General features: G+C 40.4%; 1 pseudogene; it reads left to right on the top strand.

The window, feature by feature from the left end:
• Nucleotides 1-9149: 9149 nt before the first annotated feature.
• LOC138993466 (protein SET-like) lies at nucleotides 9150-10221 on the top strand (annotated as a pseudogene).
• The last annotated feature ends 11187 nt before the right edge of the window (nucleotides 10222-21408 follow it).

Below are 21408 nucleotides of genomic sequence, written 5' to 3' on the forward strand. Positions count from 1 at the left end.
CCCTTGAACCTCCCCTTCCCTTTCCTATCAGTTCAATCCATTTAAACACACTACCACTTGCTAGTAAACATAGTCCCTCTAACAGAGACTTGCCCTGTCTCGCCTTTATACCTTTCAGCACCGCTTTTTCATTTCTCCTCCCTGCTCCAGTGCCCATCACGGCCAGGTGGCCTTTTGAAAGAGGATGTTTGCAGGAATAGGCAGGGGACCTGTGACCACCTACTGGCTGGATGGCTTGCCTGCTGCTCTTCTGATTACCTGTGCCAGGATGAGGCAGCTCTTCAAAGATGTAAGAAGGATGCTCAGAGGGAGACTGAACCAGGGATCAAGAGAACTCGGGAAAGAATCGATGAATTACCAACTGTACTTACCTCCCCTCGGCAGCAAATTTAGAAACTGCAGTCTTTCCAAATTTATTGTGTCTGGAAGTCTCCCTGGGCATCTATCATAGAAGAGGAGCAGACCAATGGATATTTGGGGAATGTCTCCTGCCGTTCAATTTCCTCTCACTCCAAATGTTTTTTTTGTTTTCAAATCAGACCCTAGGTTTTAGATGTAAGGTTATATTTAGGGAGATATGTATTTTTTCTTTTTTAGAAAAATGGAAAATTCCTTCACTATCCCAGCTCCATGCCTGGTATTCAGAGTGAATAAGGCTGGGTGAGTGGGCTAATGAGGGAGGGCTAGGAGATGGGCAGGTGGGCTGGGGTCAGGGGGACACAGTGAACACTGGGGAAGACCTGTGGCAGTTCTAGCCTGCAGCCTCCATGATACACATCTTAGATCAAAACAGCAACCCCCACCCACACAAGGCACACAGATCCTAGCATCTGTTCAGTGACCAGTGACCTCATCCTGCCCATGCCCATTCTTACACAGCATCTACATTAAACTTCCCGAGTACACTTCTGGTCATAACCTTCACTCTGTGACACACGAACGTTGTAGCAGTTTACTGTGTCCAACACACAAAATAGACTCCTTACGTTAACACCCATTAGCCAACCCGAATCCACATTAACACAGTCCTTCCTTGTTTCCCTGATGCTTCTCTCTTTTCTGTCTCTGTTCTCTCTCATTCTCTTCTTTTTGGCTTTCTCTTTCCTTTTTTGTTTGTTTGCTTATGTTTGTTGTTGTTGTTACTCTCTCTTCAAGGTTTAAAATACATTCTTTTAATTTTTCATATATGAATCTATTTAAGCTGCATAATATTAAGAGAGATGCTATCTTTTAAAGCTTTACAGATGAGAAAACTGACATTTAGCAAGTATAACTACATTGTCCAATGTAACTCCTCAGTGCTCAGAGTGAAGCTTCAATTCGTATTCCCACTAGTTATTTATAAATCTACTAGAGGCCCAGTGCATGAAAATTTATGCACTGGAGGGGGCATCCCTCAGCCCAGCCTGCCCCCTCTCACAGTTCAGGAGCCTTCAGGGGCGGGAGATGACCCGGTGATCAGGAGAAGGTGACTCCCTATCACACCTCTGCTGTTGTCACTGCCCCGGCAGGGCAAGCCTTGGCCAGCCCTGGTTACCTGAGCCTCAGGCAGCCCTGGGTGGCTGGGCAGCCGCCATCTGAGGCTTGCCTGCACCTTGGGTGTTGGCTGCGTAGCTGCCATCGGAGGCTTGCCTGTGCCTCAGGCTGGCCCTGGGCGGCTAGGGGGCTGAGGAAACTGGGGGACTCTGGAGGCAGGCGCGTGGAGTGGCAGGGCCCACCTGCCACCCAGACAGGGCTGAGGGAACTGGGCGCCACCATCTTGTGGCTGTGAGCACTGCCATCTTTGAGGGCGGGACAATCAATTGGCATATTTCCTCCTTATTGGCTGTGGGCACTGCCATCTTTGAGGGCACGGCAGTCAAGTAGCATATTCCCTTCTTATTGACTGTAGATGCCACCATCTTTGGAACAACATGAGAGTCAATTAGCATATTTCCTCTTTATTAGATAGGATCCTTAAAATGTACCAAACTCAATGTTACTGGATACCATATACATCCAAGTACTGACACTCAGTAGGTAGTTGAGTATATATATCTTGATTTCAAGGGAAATGTTTGAGCTACAAATGAAACTCTGGATCTAGTCATGGTGCAGAATGGGATTACCCAAGGTTGATGTAGATAGAAATAGAGAAGATATTAAATCCAGAGGCAATAGTACCCAGGTTTCAGAATATAGCTTTTGAATTCTTGGTCTACACTGAGTGGCCAGATTATTATCACCATCTGACATTTGTAGGCAAATTAGCTATAATTTCACACTGAAGTTGCTAGAGGGCCAGACCATTATAAATAGGGAAGCAGGTTGCTTACCATGACAGTAGAAGTGATTTTTTTCTGAAGATATGGGTAAACAATGCAATTTAACAGCCTTTGAATGTGGGATATATATATATATATATATATATATATATATATATATATATTAGTGGCCAGATTATTATGACCACCTAACATTTGTAGGCAAATTAGCCATACAATGCATCATATGGGATATGGAAGCCGAAGGTCTGTTCAAACACCTTTGCTGTCTGCAGTTACCAAGATAAAACGTCTCCAATTCGCACAGGAACACAAGAATTGGACAGTCGAGCATTGGAAAAAAGTCATGTGGTCCGATGAATCACGTTTCCAGTTGCATTATGCAGATGGGAGAGTGAGAATTTGGTGGAAACAACATGAAAGCATGCATCCCACATGCATGAGTACAACCCTTCAAGCTGGTGGGGGCAGTTTTATAGTTTGGGGCATGTTTTCCTGGCATGATTTGGGCCCTTTAATTTGTGTGGAACAACATTTGAATAGCACAACATACCTAAGTATCATTGCTGATCAAGTTCATCCTGTCATGTTGATGGCGTATCCCAATGGAGATGGCTTCTTCCAACAAGACAATGCGCCATGCCACGGTGCTCATATTGTGCAGGAGTCATTTCAAGAACATGGGGGAGACTTTACCGTGCTTAGGTGGCCCCCATAATCACCAGATCTCAATCCAATTGAGCATTTGTGGGACGAAGTTAAAAGAGCCATCAGGCAGCTGGTTCCACAACCATAAAATCTCACAGAACTAGGCAGTGCTATTCATCAGGCATGGTGTCAGATTCCTCGCATCACCTTTCGACATCTCATGGAGTCAATGCCAAGAAGAATCGCCGTAGTATTGAAGGCAAAAGGTGGCCCAACCAAGTACTGGAAGTACTGATAGGGTGGTCATAATAATCTGGACACTCAGTGTATGTCTTAGCCATTAGCATAATCTTGGATATGGTCCTTCCCTAAAGTTAGATTGTGAGAGGCAGAGCATTGGAAGTTCTAAGAACATAGATGTCCAGCTCACCCATGCATGGGAGGTGAACCAGTTATGTAAATGTTTTAAATATCATTCCCAACATGGAGGAAGTAATTATAGCTACTTCAGAATGTTATTTTGAATTTTTATATGAATTAATATTTGAAATATTTAGTGAGCTAATGACATTTTTAAGTCTCATAAGTTTTAATCTTTTTCCCCTTTCTAAAATGTTGTTACTATCCCCATACTCATTAGAATTAAGTGAGATAAAGCAAATATAAGTACTAAATAAATATAAACTTTTTTGAAAAAAATTGCATATATATATATATATATATATATATATATATATATATATGATCAGGACATTCATAGCAGATGCATTCCTTATTTATTACATTTCTTTGCATACATGTTCATGGTTGCATTTTGTGTAAATGAATATTTCCTTTTTCTGTTGCTTCAAGGGTTGTCCTTTTCATAATTCCTGACAAAGCCAACATTTTTCATTTCTTTTGACCTTGCCATAAACTTCAGGAAATGTTTATCTCTTGATTTTTTCAATGGATTCACTTCAGATATTAGAATGAAGTTTGTTCTAGTTGATACAGAAGTCTTGACAATGTCCAATATATGATGACATATGGAATTTAAAATATTTTAGACCTTTAAAAATATATCTAATATTTAAAATAAATACTTCAACTTCTCCCATAATTCATGATGTCCATTGTGAGTTTAAAGATTTGGTTAGATTACATGCCATCTTCTACAGACTTCAATTTGGTAAATATATTTTTTCCGAAATGGATAAATGTTTAACTTCTAAACATTTTTGGAACCTTCTCTGAATCTTCAATGTGCAATATCAATGTGTGTACTTTTTTTTTATTTGAAAGCGTTTTTACTGCAAGGAATTTTTATCTCAACTGTGATGAAAGTCATTAGTCTTAATGGGTTTTACTGGCCTTCCTACCACAGAACAATATCTCTTTACAACTGACAAGGGGAACCAGATTAGTTGTCTGGAGACAGCTATGAGTTTTCATTACTCAGAGCTCACCTAAATGCATATTCTCTAAGTAAAACTCCAGGAACGTGATTATATTCCTAAGTAGACAACAGTGTAATCAAAGGCTGCCGAGAAACTCCTGGGAGGTTTTTCAAAGAAACACCTTGAAGTAAACAGTATTATTAAACAGTGCAACTCCATGGAATTAGCCCACAGAGAACATCATTTCTGCAGCTGGAAGAGTGGGAACACTTCTCTCTTCCCAGGCAAGGAGGACATGGGAAGCCAGAGGGAAATTGAGAATAAGAAGCAAATATTCCATGCCCTAACCGGTTTGGCTCAGTGGGTGGAGCGTCGGCCTGCGGACTGAGGGGTCCCAGGTTCGATTCTGGTCAGGGGCATGTACCTTGGTTGCGAGCGCATCCCCAGTGGGGGGTGTGCAGGAGGCAGCTGATTGATGTCTCTCTCTCATTGATGTTTCTGGCTCTCTGTCTCTCTCCCTTCCTCTCTGTAGAGAATCAATAAAATATATTTAAAAAAAAAAAAAAAAAAAAAGAAGCAAATATTCCATACATAGCATTTTCCCTCTCAAAGTAGCTTTTGAATATGCAACAAATAATTGGACTATGGACATTAATGATAAACATTAGAAATAGTAGAAAAACAGGAGGAGTTTAGAATAATGGCAAGTAAAGTTGGATGGGTACACACGGGTTCTCTTTCTCTCTCTGTGTGTGTGTGTGTGTGTGTGTGTGTGTGTGTGTGTGTGTGTGTAGGGTTATTTTTTTACATTTTTTATTTAAAATGTCTTTGAATTATAGTTTACATTCAGTATTATTTTGTATTAGATGTACAGCATAGTGATTAGACAATCATATACTCTCCAAAGTGTTTCCCCTAATATTTCTAGAACACAACTGGGAGAGATAGGAAGGTGTGTCATTAACCTGGATGAGGGACCCATTTAAGCTTTTGTTCCATAGCAGCTCATCTATAAATCAAAATGTTCATGTAATGTGATTCCAGCGGTGCTCCTTAACTTTTAGGTAAGAGGTTATGATTGTGGGAAGATCAAAGTATATAACATACCCCACTCTGGAAACAGAGGTCACATTTTATTTTTCTATTGGTAATACCTGATTTTGTAACTCTGATGATAAAATGAGTAGCAGTTTAGCCAAGAATTTCACTTCTCATATTGTAAAGCTCTTGAAAATATTACCTTCTTACATCGTGCCAATCACTAAGTATTCCAAACACTAAGCTAATTGTTCACAACACTAGCTCACTCTTTTCTCAAAATGATCTGAAAAGTTCATTTCTATTTCAGGAAACAGGCTTGGGGAAGTAAAGCTGCTTCTGCAGCTCACACAGGAGGAAGTGGTGATTCCGACGTGTAAACCAGAATGTATCTCCCCACCTGTGACGTTCCCCAAAGCCAACTCATCCACTCTACTGGCCTAATGTAAACCTGGGGTCTCAGCGAACAGGGAACTGTGTGTGCTATATTGCATGTGCATACATCTCTAATTTAGGACTAGCACACTTAATCAGTTACTACCCCTAATTAGAACAGACTAACAAACAAAAAGGTAACCAAAGCTGGGCCAGTCAATCTAGTGAAACTTGCAGCTCTGCTTTTAGTGGGTGAGTCTTTCTGATAACCTAACACTGATTTTTATCTCCTGAGATGAAGTTGATGACTGAATTTTGAAAATTTTCTTTAGGTCTCTTGTAGGCATTGACATTCTAAATATCATTGCATAGAAATATCATATTATTTTTAAATACTTATTATGTACTAAGTACTGTACACTAGTATTTATTATCTCATTTATCTAATGACAACTCTAGGTGCTAACTATTGCTGTTCTTCAGAAGATAGCCTTAAGTGAGTTTCAAAGATGAAAACTAAATTATGCGTTTGCCCATTAATGGAAAACAGGGATCTCAGATTCAAACCTAGTAATTTCTAGTAAAAAGTATATTTCTTTTTTATATATGAAATTTTTTATTTATTTTTTATTTTTTTATTTTTATTTTTGCTAAAAGTATTACAAAGGGTATTACGTAAGTGTCCTTTTTTCCCCCGCCCTTGACAATCCCCTGCCCTCCCTTACCCCCCAGTGTCTTATGTCCATTAGTTATGCTTATATGGATGCATACAAGTCCTTCGGTTGATCTCTTACTCCCCTCCCTCCTGCCCCCCAACCCTCCCTGGCCTTCCCACTGCAGTTTGACAATCAGTTTGAGGCAGCTCTGCCTCTGTATCTATTATTGTTCAAAAGTTTATAATGGTCTTTATTATCCATGAATGAGTGAGATCATGTGGTATTTTTCCTTCATTGACTGGCTTGTTTCACTTAGCATAATGCTCTCCAGTTCCATCCATGCTGTTGCAAATGGTAAGAGTTCCTTCTTTTTAACAGCAGCATAGTATTCCATCGTGTAGATGTACCACAGTTTTCTAATCCATTCATCTACTGATGGGCACTTAGGCTGTTTCCAGATCTTAGCTATGGTGAATTGTGCTGCTATGAACATAGGGGTGCATATATCCTTTCTAATTGGTGTTTCTGGTTTCTTGGGATATATTCCTAGAAGTGGGATCACAGGGTCAAATGGGAATTCCATTTCCAATTTTTTGAGGAAACTCCATACTGTCTTCCATAGTGGCTGCACCAGTCTGCATTCCCACCAGCAGTGCACAAGTGTTCCTTTTTCTCCACATCCTCTCCAGCACTTGTCATTTGTTGATTTGTTGATGATGACCATTCTGACAGGTGTGAGATGGTACCTCATTGTTGTTTTGATTTGCATCTCTCGGATGATTAGTGACTTTGAGCATGTTTTCATATGTCTCTTGGCTTTCTGAATGTCCTCTTTTGAAAGGTGTCTATTTAGGTCCTTTGCCCATTTTTTGATTGGATTGTTTATCTTCTTTTTGTTAAGTTGTATGAGTTCCCTATAAATTTTGGAGATTAGGCCCTTATCAGATATGACGTTGGCAAATATGTTTTCCCACGCAGTGGGTTTTCTTGTTGTTTTGTTGATGGTTTCTTTTGCTGTGCAGAAGCTTTTCATTTTGATGTAGTCCCATTTGTTCATTTTCTCTTTAGTTTCAACTGCCCTAGGAGCTGTATCAGTGAAGAAATTGCTTTGGCATATGTCTGAGATTTTGTTGCCTTTGTATTCTTCTAGAATTTTTATTGTTTCCTGTCGTACATTTAAGTCCTTTATCCATTTTGAGTTTATTCTTGTGTATGGTGTAAGTTGGTGGTCTAGTTTCATTTTCTTGCATATATCTGTCCAATTTTCCCAACACCATTTATTGAAGAGACTCTCTTGGCTCCATTGTATGTTCTTGCCTCTTTTGTCAAAAATTAATTGAGCATATTTGTTCGGGCTAATTTCTGGACTCTCTATTCTATTCCACTGATCTATATATATGTCTGTTCTTGTGCCAGTACCAGGCAGTTTTGAGAACAGTGGCTTTGTAATACAGCTTGATATCTGGTATTGAGATCCCACCTACTTTGTTCTTTCTCAGGATCGCTGCAGCTATTCGGGGTCTTTTTTTATTCCAGATGAATTTTTGGAGAGTTCGTTCTAAATCTTTGAAGTAGGCCATTGGTATTTTAATGGGAAGTGCGTTGAATTTATAGATTGCTTTGGGTAGTATGGACATTTTAATGATGTTGATTCTACCAATCCAAGAACATGGTATGTTCTTCCATCTCTTTATGTCTTCCTCTATATGAAATATTTTTAAAGGTCTTCTACATATAATTAGTTGTATGAGTAGGGTGTAAGGGAAGAGGTATGAACACTAGTGTTTATCATGGGGCTACTACATGTTCTGGACTATGATTTTACTTATATTTTCACATTTAGGCTGAACAGCTATTTTGTGAGATATTTATATTATTGAAATCTTGAGGTTAGGAAACAGGTGCAGAAAAATGGCATAATTTTTGTAAGATCTTACACATCTGGAAAACCTGAAAAGCTGGACTATGAAACTAAATTTGATTGACCTAGAAGCTTGAAGTAGCTTTACTATTGTACCTTCAAGATATTTAATAATTTGAGTTATTAAGACTCTGTTAAAATGATTGACTTATTATTTAAATTTGGGGCCATTTATGTTTTTTACTATTTCAGTGAGTATGAAAATATATTTTTTTGATAATTTATCTACTTCTAGATTATTTAAAAATTATGTTGCCAGAAAACTCTTCAATCTATGTTGTCATAATTTTATCTCTGTAACATATCTAGATAGTTCTGTATTTTCATTTATAATTTCATTTTATTTGAGCTTTCTCTCTGTTCTTCTTAGTCATACTGTCCTCAAAAACTTCTTACTTTTTGATTTTTCAAGGAACTACTTTTGTCTTTTTACCCATTCTTTCATTTTATATTTGTATTTTGTTTGATTCCATTATATTTTCATAGGAAGTATGAGTAGTATTATTTCATTTTAAGTAGTTTTATATTTCTATTATGATTTCTTGTTGAATCTGTGGTTTAATAGTATATTTAGTAATTCATAAAACATGAGAATTTTTTCTAGTTTTGAGGTAAGTGCTACTTTCTAACTTAATTGTGTTGTGGTTAGAAAATAGAAGACATCAGTTCTCAGAGTGCCTTCTATCCCAGCTACTTCCCTTCAGTCAGATTCTCTCTGAGTTTCCTCACAGAATGGCCCCACAATGAGACTTTCCTCCCACCTCAAGCAAAGAAACCAAAATTGCCTCCTCCCCCCAAGTTGGAGAAGTCAATCCCTCAGGATTTGCCAAAGGAGGAAAAGAACAGCAAGAATCAATTGAACATATTGATGAAGTATATTGATGAAGTATAAAATTGAATAGACAGACTCAATGAACAAGCTAGTGAAGAGATTTTGAAAGCAGAATAGAAATATAACAAACTCCACCAACCATTTTTTCAGAAGAAGTCAGAGTTGATAGCAAAAATCCCACATTTTTGGGTAACATTTGTCAACCATCCACAAGTGTCTGCACTGCTTGGGGAGGAGGATGAAGAGGCACTGCATTATTTGACAAGAGTTGAAGGGACAGAATTTTAAGATATTAAGTCAGGTTACAGAATACATTTTTATTTTGATGAAAACCCTTACTTCAAAAATAAAGTTCTCTCCAAAGAATTTCATCTGAATGAGAGTGGTGTTCTATCTTCAAAGTCCACTGAAATCAAATGGAATTCTGGAAAGGATTTGAGGAAAGGTTCAAGTAAAAAAAAAAAAAAAAAAACACAGAATAAAGCCAGCAGGAAGAGACAGCATGAAGATTGATAGACCTTCTTTACCTAGTTACTGACCATTCTGATGCAGGTGCAGATGAGTTAGGAAGAGTCATTAAAGATGATATTTGGCCAAATCCATTACAGTACTACTTGGTTCCTGACATGGATGATGAAGAAGAGGAAGGAGAAGGAGAAGGAGAAGGAGAAGGAGAAGGAGAAGGAGAAGGAGAAGGAGAAGGAGAGGAGAAGGAGAAGAAGGAGGAGGAGGAGGAGGAGGAGGAGGAGGAGGAGGAGGAGGAGGAGGAGGAGGAGAAGGAGGAGAAGAAGAAGAAGAAGAAGAAGAAGAAGAAGAAGAAGAAGAAGAAGAAGAAGAAGGAGAAGAGGAAGAAGGAGAAGGAGAAGGAGAAGGAGAAGGAGAAGGAGAAGGAGAAGGAGAAGGAGAAGGAGAAGGAGAAGGAGGAGAAGAAGAAGAAGAAGAAGAAGAAGAAGAAGAAGAAGAAGAAGGGGAGGAGGTGGAAGAGGAGGAGGAGGAGGAAGGGTTGGAAGATATTGATGAAGAAGGGGATGAGGAGGAAGGTGAAGAAGATGAACAGGATGATGAGGGGAAAGAAGGAGAGGAAGATGAAGGAGAAGATGAAGAATGAACACTGATAGATTCCAACCTTGTTAAATTTTCCCTAGTCCCTGGGAGCAACTTGCAGTCTTTTTTTCCCCCCACTTATACTCAGTCACTCTGTTTTTGAGGTCTCTCCTTTACATCATTGTTCTCACCTTATTGAGGAGGGGGTGTACCTTGAGCAGAATACAGTGGGAAAGGAATCTTTCTGTTCCAAATTTATTTTTATCCCTTCCTGTCTCAAGAAAAACTTTATGGAATCAACACCACTGTTCTGTGAGGGAAAATAAAAACCTGTTCCCTTAGCTGGGAGCTGGAGGTTGCTAGGCCTCTGTGTAGGAGCGCATAGAATTCTAGCTTTTTTTCCTCTCTGTTCTCTGGATATTGAGCTCAGCGATTACACTGTGTCTCTATGTGAATATGGACAGTTAGAATTTACCAACATGTATCTGTCTACTTTCTCTTGTTTAAAAAAGAAAAAAAAAACTTAAAAAAGGGGGTGGGGTTTAGAAGGTCAGCAAAGGCTGTATTTGAGATGTTTGAGTGGGTTAAGTGGACAGTTTGACAACATGGCTCCTCCTTTGGCATGTTTAATTGTGATGCTTAATGGACATTCTTGCAGTCTAAGATGAAACTTTTTTTTTTTTAATATATTTTATTGATTTTCTACAGAGAAGAAGGGAGAGGGATAGAGAGCCAGAAACATCGATGAGATAGATCAGCTGCCTCCTGCTCGCCCCCCAGTGGGGACATGCCCGCAACCAAGGTACATGCCCTTGACCGGAATCAAACCCGGGACCCCTGAGTCCGCAGGCCGGCGCTCTATCCACTGAGCCAAACCGGTTCGGCAAAGATGAAACTTTTAAGATAAAAGTCTCTCCTAATGATGACGTGATCCCTGCCACTGGGTGCAAGAATCAGCAGAACCTGTAGGATCTTATTCAGAATTGACATTTATCTATTGTAATTTTGTTCCTGTTTATTTTTATTTATTTTTTGTTTGTTTCACTGGAAAGGAAAGATGATGTTAAGTTGTAAATGTTAAAAGTGCACAAGTTGCTTTGTTACAATAAAACTAAATGTGTACACACACGCACAAAAAAAGAAAAGAAAATAGAAGGTGTATTTTATGGCCATGGTTTAGGGTCAACTTTCATAGACTGTGTGGTTGAATATCTGTCATATTGTTGTTCATGATAATTTGTTCGGATTGTTCATATATTCTTGTTATTACTATTATTTTTGCTTGAACTATTAAACACTGATAAGATTGTTGATTAACAAAAGCAGTACTCATCCAAACTACAGAAATCACTGTTATTATCAACTGTAGCAACTTGTCCTATATAACAAAGAGGAATATGCAAATTGACCATCACTCTAACACACAAGATGGCCACCAGGGCAGGGCAGTTGGGGGTGATCAGGCCTGCAGGGGAGGGCAGTTGGGGGGGACAAGGCCTGCAGGGGAGGGCAGTTGGGGGGGACAAGGCCTACAGGGGAGGGCAGTTGGGGGGACCAGGCCTGCAGGGGAGGGCAGTTGGGAGGGACCAGACCTTAGGGGAGGGTAGTTGGGGGGGACCAGACCTACAAGGGAGGGCAGTTGGGGGGGACAAGGCCTGTAGGGGAGGACAGTTAGGGGCAACCAGGCCTGCAGAGGAGGGCAGTTAGGGGTGACAAGGGTGGCAACGGAGGGCAGTTAGGAGTGACCAGGCTAGCAGCAGAGGGCAGTTAGGGTCAATTGGGCCGGCAGGGGAGCAGTTAGGTATTGATCAGACTGGCAGGGGAGCAGTGAGGCATTGATCAGGCTGGCAGGGGAGCAGTTAGGCATTGATCAGACTGTCAGGGAAGCGGTTAGGGGTAATCAGGCAGGCAGGAAGGCAGGTGAGTGTTTGGGAGCCAGCAGTGTTGGATTGTGAGAGGGATGTCCGACTGCCCATTTAGGCCCCAGTGCAACTGGGATTGGGTCTAAATGGGCAGTCAGACATCCTTCAAGGGGTCCCAGATTGGAGAGGATGCAGGTTGGGCTGAGGGACACACACACACACACACACACACACACACACGTGCATGAATTTTGTGCACCGGGCCTCTAGTATATAATATTTTTCCCTGAGGACTTATTATCAGAAATTATTTTGTTTATTTTTATCTGTCTTGTCCCAATAGAGTATAAGTTCTATCCAAACAGGGACTTGTCCCAAGTCTGTTCACCCTGGTGTCCCAGAATCTAGAAGAATGAACATCAGAGTGTTCAGTAAATTTTTGTTGCATGAATAATACTGAATATTTATGCAGCTCTTTGAATCCATGTCTTCAAATAATTCTTTAATTTGAAGATGAGAATGTGCTTATATACTTAATGATCGAATTTTAATTATCACAAGACTTACCCTGATTCATCATCGCCTTCTTTTTTCTTTGGATTTCTATTTCTTCCTTTGAATTTATGCTCTGTTTCTTTTCCCTCTTCTCCTCCTTATTTATTTTCTTCCCTTTCTATATGGAGAGTGGATTTTTTTTCTGAGTACATATCTGACTGATTAAAGTCATTGTCATTTCTGATGCCTAACAATCAGTAGACTTTTCAAAGGAGGAAATTAAAATGGCAAATTCTGTAGTTCAAGGTCAGATATTAACGCTCATCCTTGTGAGTAGACAGTAGAGACACAAATGATAGTGTTGGGTTTTTCTGAGAGTATCGTGTGGAGCGTTCATTGTTTTGCTATTATGAAGATAAATCCTCATGGGATTGACAGACACATTGCATTCCCTTTTGTATGTTTCCTTATTGTTGCTCAGAACTGTGAAGCAGAACAGATGGGGAGCCCCTACTCCCTTAACCTCCCATTCAGGAAATGAGTGTGCCTCAAGGAAACATTAATACCTTTTTCCTTTCAACTTTGAAGATGTGGCCTATTTATATCAATTGTTTCTTTCTGATTTCTGTTAAAAACAGTCTGGCTGGTGTGGCTCAGTGGTTGAGCATTGACCTATGAACCAGGGTGTCACTGTTTGATTCCCTGTCAGGGCATGTGGGCATGATCCCAAGTATGGGGCATGCAGGAGGCAGCAGATCAATGATTCTCTCCCATCACTGATGTTCCTATCTCTTTCTCCCTTTCCCTTCCTCTCTGAAATCAATAAAAATATATTCAAAAAAAACAGAAGTCTATTCATTAAAATAAAAAATAACAAGGTAGAGGCTTTGGTTATTAGTAACATGTCAGCATTGGTTTTGGCATAGTTTTGTGACATAGTTTTGACTAATGAAGAGGACATAAAGTAGGATAATAAAGCACAATAAATTACAAGACAAAAACAGTGCTTTCTAAGACTAAAGTCAAGTTAAGGGCAATTCTATACATACTGATTATCCATTTAGTCTGTCTCCTGAATACGGAGCTTATCCATGTGAGTAGACAGTAGAGATCTGCCTGGGTTGGCACAAAATCTGCCTATTCATTTGAATCAATTTTCACAAGAATAATAATGTCAACGTATGTGTTTACTAATCATAGAGAAGTTCATTAGCATTTAAGATACATCCATTAACAAATTCATTCATTCGACAGCTATCAAATGTTGACAATAAGCAGGTTGTTTTACACTTGAGAAATATAGTGGTAAACTATGCAAGTCCCCATGGAGGAGAAAAGATATAGTAAAAATAAAAACAAAAATATCATCCTTTCATATTGCAAGAGTGGCTTTCCTATGAAACCATATGCAGGGTGACCTTACTGCTCCTTTAGTTATGGCAGTCAGATAAAATGCTGGTGAAGACACGGCCTCTGAAATCAGATACACATAATCCTGGAACCATGCAGAACCCCAGGGACCAGCCCTTGCTGAGGGGTGAAGGTTGCAAAGGGGCAGAAGGAAAACACACAGCTGGTGTGAGTATCTTGATTGAAATGGGGAAAATAATAAGAAATGAGGCTGGAGAGATAAGCAGGCAATAGATTATGCTGAGTCCTGTAAGGTCATTATAACAATATGAATTTTATTATAACTTTGGAAAACATTTATTTAAATGTTTTAACATAGCAGTGAAATGATCTTATGTGCTTTTAAGGTTTTATTTTGAAGACCATTCTGCCTATTCTGGTATGTGGAGAGTGGATTGTAATGTGATGACTGGGGAAGAGGGAAGACCATTGGACAAATGAAAAATCATGTTGGTGTTGAGTCGTGGGGAAGAAGTGTATATGGTGAGAAGTGGTTAAGGTTGTATTTTGTAAATAAAGGCAACTGTGATTATTGGTGCATTGCATATGTGGATGAAGAATGAAAGTAATCCGGAATGACTGGAGTTCTTTTCTGAGCAATTGGATGCATGGCAATTTCATTATAGAATTTGAAGACAGATTAAATTCAATAACAATAATCTTGATGTGTACCTTTTTGTACATATTATATATTTTCTGTAGATGTTATTATCTTGATAACTATTGAAACTTTTATTTTGAGACCCAGAGGCATATCCTGAGGATCACTGGATAAATTTATTTTTGAAAGGAATGTGAAAATATATTGAAGCCCAAATTTCCGTATCTTGTCTGATATGTATATATTGAATTTAGGTCTTGAGTAGCTTTCAAAAGCATACCATAACACTTTCTACTGAGAGTTAATGATAAATTTAAAATACTGAAGGATTATCAATATCGGTAACTTTGTAATTTTATGTGACATTATTGTGAAAAGAGAAACTTACTGAACACTGAAAAAACTCAATAATGAGCATTAATTGAAAGACTATGTAAAAGTAGGATAAAAGTTCATTTGTCAGAGGAGAAAAAAGGAGAAGACTTTATTTTATGTGGTAATTACTAGGACTAAATCACATGTAAAAACTCTTGTCTGTCATGGTCTGAATCCACGGCAGGTCCTAACATTTAATATTTGCATCACACGTTTCTGTTAAGGATCCAAATGCCTGTATGCCTCCAGATATTCTTGGAATTCACCCGAGTAATTTTCCTATGCTTGTGCAACTGGTATTGCCTGGTTTTCATTTCCTTTGAATTGTGATCACAATAATTCACTTCTCTGGCAGGAGTTAATATTTTATTTCCCCATTGGTGTTAATAAGAGCAAACCTTTGCAAGAAGCATATTTTGATTAAAGATTCAGCACTTTGCAGCCCTTCTGCATTTTAAAATTCAATGTGGTTAATCTATAGTTCTTCCCAGAGGTATTTTTTATTACCCCTACAAACTGGTATTCAAGCCTTTTTTTTTCTTACATGATGAAGGCATATGGTGGCTTTAATAAATGAATTTTTTAAAGTGTTGGGAATTCACTGGTAAACAAGATGAGAATGCATCTAGCCCTCATGGATTTTAATTCTCATGGACAAGGAAGGGGAAACATAATCAATTAAAAATACAAATTATAAAGCTTTCTAAGTGGAAATGAGAGATGTTAATATAGGCTAGACCTACTTTGGATTATAAATTGCACCTATATATTTTCAAGCAGTTTTCTATTGAATTATTTCCTTTAATCAACATAGGTGAGATTATATATAGTACTAAAAAAATCCCAATATCTTAGTAGCTTACAACAAGAAAATTGTATCTGTCATGCATGCCACAAACAGAGGAATACAAAACACCATCCTTGGCTCTTCTAGAAATCTAACACAGTGTTTCTTTCCATAAAGTAGTGATGCAATACGGAAGTCATAATTGTGAGGTCACTGGGGAAGGAGAAAGGAGGCCAGGAGTAGTGAGTGCAAGGCTGCTTTCAAGGTCATGTTAGAAAATAGTTTATGTTTCAGATTTCATTGGCAGAAATAAGTCATGTGACCCCCCAACTTAAGGAAAACTGAGAAAAGACCTACCTGGCAACATTACTGTGGTGAAGTGTTGGGCGCTATGCTTGTGGAGTTTCTTCACACATAAAGATTAAAGAACTAATTATGATGTTAATGATACTGATCAGCATTAATAATAATAATGCCATTATTATAATAAGCATCTTTTTATTATTATAAAAAGTTTTATTGTTTCTACAAAGCAATCAATTTCAGGTGTTCATTATTAAATTAAGTAAAAACCAATTGTCCACATCCACTATTTTTCTCCATCTTGATGTAATTATTCTGATACGTTTCATTGTAGTAACTATAAAAAATATTTATCAAGTCACTGACTCCTACATATCAGTGTAAAAATACACCATGGCATTGAAGGTACTACACCAAGCCAATAATCTGACACCAATGTGATGAAGTAGGAATGTGCCATCTATAATAATAAAAGGGTAATATGCTAATTAGACCAGACAGCCAATCAACCTTCCGGACATTATTCTAGATGTCCTGGATGAAGCCGCAGCAGTGGGAGCCAAGGCAGAGGCAGTTAGGGGTGATCAGGCAAGCAGGCAGAGTGGTTAGGGCAATCAGGAAGCGAGGCAAAGGTGGTTAGGGGAGATCAGGCAGGCAGGCAGGAGAGCAGTTAGGAGCCAGCGGTCCTGGATTGCAAGAAGGATGTCCGATTGCCCTAAGGGGTCCCGGATTGTGAGAGGGTGCAGGCCGAGCTGAAGGACCCCCCTCCCATGCACGAATTTCATGTACTGGGCCTCTGGTGTGTTATAATTTCAGTGAGAATGTGAGAGTTTGTAATGGTCCCTTCCATCTGTGCCCATACTACCCAGTGAGTGCATCATAGCCTGAAAGGTGGCACCCCATGAAGATACGTCCACTTTCTAACTCCTGGAATCTATGCATGGAGCCGTATCTGGAAAAGGTCTTTGAAGATGTAACCAAGGTAAGTATCTCCATGTGAAGCCATCCAGGATTGGCAGAGCATAGTGACTGCATAAGGGAAAGACAAGGGGAGAGTTGCACAGAAAGAAGAGAGAAGACAGGCAGATGGATGACAAGGCAATATGGAGAAAGAAGTAGAAACTGGAATCACACACCTATACCAAGGACCATCTAGTCAGTGAGAGCTGGAAAACCAAGCAAGGACTCTCTGCTAGAGGGAGCAGGGCCCTGCTGACACCTTGATTTTATACTTCTGGCCTTAAGAATTACTAGAGAATAATATTCTCTTATTTTAAGCCACTAAGTCTGTGTTCATTTATTTTAGCCTCATAAAGCTAATACACAGGCACAATTCCTGTTTTCGTAAAGCTCGGTGTAGTGAAGGATAAAACATGCCTAGCCAAAAAGTTAAACAGAAAATATCACTTTTGAAAGGCATGTCTTTGAACCAGAGAGAGTTGAGTTCAATTTCCTGTTCTAATTAACAGCTTCAATTTTCTCATCTGTGTAATGAAAAGCTCAGTTCTTTATATTGTCAGCAGTGGGGAATGAGATGATTTTTGCATTGCTTTTATGCTGAAATCTCAGGAGAGAGGGGCCCTGTCTGTTATTTAACAATTTTTTTTATTTAACAATTTTATGAGCAAGCATACATGTGGAGTAAGATAGAATGCATGCAGTTTATATTAGGTTTCAATAGTTTCTTCCAAACTGTACTGAGTCAACCAGAGGGTCAATACATAGATTATTTATTGGCTTTAGGAGACCTTCTATCGGTTTTGTCTTCTCACTTTTGGCTCTGGGTCTCAACAGATGTAGACCTTTCATGGTAGGCTATTTGGAATCTGTCTTTCCTCTATTACCTCCTTTGAGGCCCTGTTAGTTACTTAATCTGTTTGTCTTTTGGTCCCCACCCCTTGTCCACTTTTCCATGTCTCTCCTTGCTGTATTGACTAGAAGGAAGAGTTTCCCTATTATCCCATTATGATCATCTTTTTTCATCACATCTCCTGTATTTTCCATGATGAAAGTGTCTCCATGGTTCCCTCAGCCATGAATTGCTAAATCGTATTCCATGTAGTAATTTTCCAGGATTGAGCCTTTGTTGATAAACTTCACATGTGTGCACATGAACACACACACACACACACACTACCCTGCCAAATATGTAAAGCAATTAGTGAAATGACTTGCATGTAATATAATTTTAAAGCTAAACTTTTTATCAAAAAATAAACAATAAATATTATATATACAATATAAAATATTTAAAGTATGTGACCATCTTAAAGTGATATAAATTGTTTTAGATAAGAATTTAAGTACATTCTCAGCCCTCAGAAATTATCCACAATGGGTAATTTCTTTTTTTGCTTTGTTTTGTTAATTCTCATCCAAGGATATATTTCCATTGATTTTTAGGGAGAGTGGAAGAGAAAGGGAAAGACAGAGAGAAACATTGATGTGAGACAAACACATAGATTGGTTGCCTCCTGCACACGCTCTGACCAGGGCCCAGGCTGGGGAGAAGCCTGCAACCTAGGTGTGTGCCCTTGACCAGAATGGAACCTGGGACCTTTTGGTCCACAGGCCAATGCTTTATCTACTGAGCCAAACCAGCTAGGGCTGGGTAATTTCTTGAATGTTTGTTCATGGCTTGATTTGTTTTCCAAATATGATCAATGAATGACTTAGTTCCCCAAATGACAAAACTTCTTTATCAGAGTTTGAAACACTGCAGAAATTTTCAAGGAGCTTAATGCTGATGCACAAAACTGATGGAAAACTACTCTGCAGGAAACTCAATTTCAAGATGTAAAAGTGTTGCTGAGCTCATTGATCAGAACTGTATTTTCACCCTGGGATGCCACTTTCTTAACAAACTCTCTACCTTGTTTCTCTGTATATGGAAGAAACAGAAAATATGATAAAATTGTTTTCTAGGATTTATAATATAAATAGAGGTCCGGTGCAAAAAATTTGTGCACTCGGGGGGGTAGGGGGGGTCCCTCAGCCCGGCCTGTGCCCTCTCGCAGTCTGGGACCCCTCGGGAGATAACGACCTGCTGGCTTAGGCCTGCTCCTGGGTGGCAGAGGGCAGGCCCAATCCCTAGGTGCAGCCCCTGGTCGGGCTCAGAGCAGGGCTGATTGGGGAGTTGGGGTGCCGCCCCCTGTCATGCACAGAGCAGGGCGGATTGGGAGGTTGCGATGCCACCCTCAGTCACACTCAGGGTAGGGCTCATTGGGGGGTTGGGGCACCGCCCCCTGTCACACTCAAGGCAGGGTCGATGGGGAGGTTGTGGCGCCACCCCCTGTCACGCACAGAGCAGGGCCCATCAGGGGGGTTGGGGCTCTGTACCCTGTCACGCACAGAGCAGGGCCAATCAGGGGGTTGGACGCTGCCCCTTGTCATGCACAGAGCAGGGCCCATAAGGGGGTTGGGGAGCTCCCCCCTGTCATGCACAGAGCAGGGCCCATCAGGGGGTTGGGGAGCTCCCCCCTGTCATGCACAGAGCAGGGCCGACCAGGGGGTTGAGGAGCTCCCCCCTGTCACTCACAGAGTAGGGCTGATAGGGGAGTTAGGGCACCGCCCCCTGTCACACACAAAGCAGGGCGGATCAGGGGTTTGGGGCGCTGCCCTCTATCACCCACAGAGCAGGGCCCATCAGAGGGTTGGGGCACCGCTGTCACACTCAGGGCAGGGCCAATAGGGAGGTTATGGCTCCACCCCGTTACACACAGAGCAGGGCCTGGGGGGGGGGGGGGTTGGGGCGCCGCACCCTGTCACACACAGAGTCGCAGGGCGATCAGGGGGTTTGGGCACTGCCCCCTGTCACGCTGATCCGGTGCCAGGAGGCCTCGCGGCTCTGCTGATCCCGGTGCTGGGAGGCATATTACCTTTTTACTATATAGGATAGAGGCCTGGGGGCCGGCTGGTTTGCCCTGAAGTGTGTCCTGGATCAGGGTGGGGGTCCCCACTGGGGTGCCTGGCCAGCCTGGATGAGGGGATGATGGCTGTTTGCAGCTGGTCACACACCCTTCAGGGTGGGGGTCCCCACTGGGGTGCCTGGCCAGTCTGGGTGAGGGGCTGAGGGCTGCCTTCAGGCTGGAGATTGACTGAAGCTCCCAACCGCTCCTTTTTTTCTTTTTCTTTTTTTTTATTCTGGGCCAGCTTTAGCTCTGGCTCTAGCTCTGAGGCTTCTGCTGCTGAAAGCAGGTATCTGGTTTGTTTGCATTCTATAATCGAAACAATGTATAACTCCAACTCTGAGATCCCGGCTGTCTGAAAGCTGGTTTCTGGGGTTTTGTTTAGCTTCTATATTTGTTACAATGTTTCTTAGCGTTGCAGCTCAGAGGCTGGCAAGGCAGGCGGGGAACGTTGGAGTCTGCAGTCACTGGAGCAAGCAAGCCTCATGTTCGCTTCCAGCTGTCTGGCTGCCGGCCGCCATCTTGGCTGACAGTTAATTTGCATAAGGATATGCTGATTAGCCAATGGGAAGGGTAGCGGTCGTATGCTAATTACCATGTTTCTCTTTTATTAGTGTAGATATTACTCAAATTACAGCAAGTGGCTAACTAATGAAACCCTTAAGGAGAAGAGGTAGTAAGTGTCAATGTGAGATAAACAGAGTAGACATTTTATCTGAGTACAAAAAGAGAAGAGGTAAGACATGCTCAATTAGAAAAAACCCTAATTCAATCCAAGAGTAAAAATAAGATTATTTAATATGTTTTTTGCATAATATATTCTTACTCTGCCTTTGCATGGAGAACTTGTCTGACAGTTGTTTGACAAATTACAGGAGTGGGGCCTGCCTGGATGCTGAGTCACTGTCCATGAAACATTCAGACTTGGGGAAGATGCTCTATCACAATAGTTCAGGATCCTCCAAAATCCTTCAAATCCTACCCTGTCATTTAGAAGTGGAGTGAGTAGAACTTTCCTTTAAATCTATAGATTTGGGATTAGTGCAGGGCACTAAATAGGCTAAAAAGAAGTAGATTCTCCTTTGTAGTAGGCAACCAGGGGAGGGGACTCAGAACATTCATTTTACTAAGATGTAAGTGATGAAGTATCAACTTCCAGAACATTCTCTTGCCTGGTGCCACTTTACAAGAAGAATGAAGACGGCTCAAGGGTCCAGTAAGACTGAGTTGCAAAAGGAAAGCAGCAGTGAAACCAAAAATCACAGTTAATTCATGTCACTAGTATAATAGTTGTGGTTTAATGTCCCCTGTGCTTTTCTAGGTCATAGTTTTTATACAAAATGCTAATTCCCAGTATTATAACCATTCATTCATCCACTTAATCATTCTTGTAACAGTTTTTGAGTGCCCACGATGTGACTGCAAGATATTTGACTAAATGTTAGTGACACAAAGATATGTAAAATAGTCTTCACTCCAAAGGGACTTGTATTCAAAAGCAAGAGACAAT

The sequence above is a fragment of the Myotis yumanensis genome, unplaced genomic scaffold (genome assembly GCF_028538775.1).
Source record: "Myotis yumanensis isolate MYYU_CA2020_CCGP unplaced genomic scaffold, mMyoYum1.0.hap1 SCAF_15, whole genome shotgun sequence".
Lineage (NCBI taxonomy): Eukaryota > Metazoa > Chordata > Mammalia > Chiroptera > Vespertilionidae > Myotis > Myotis yumanensis.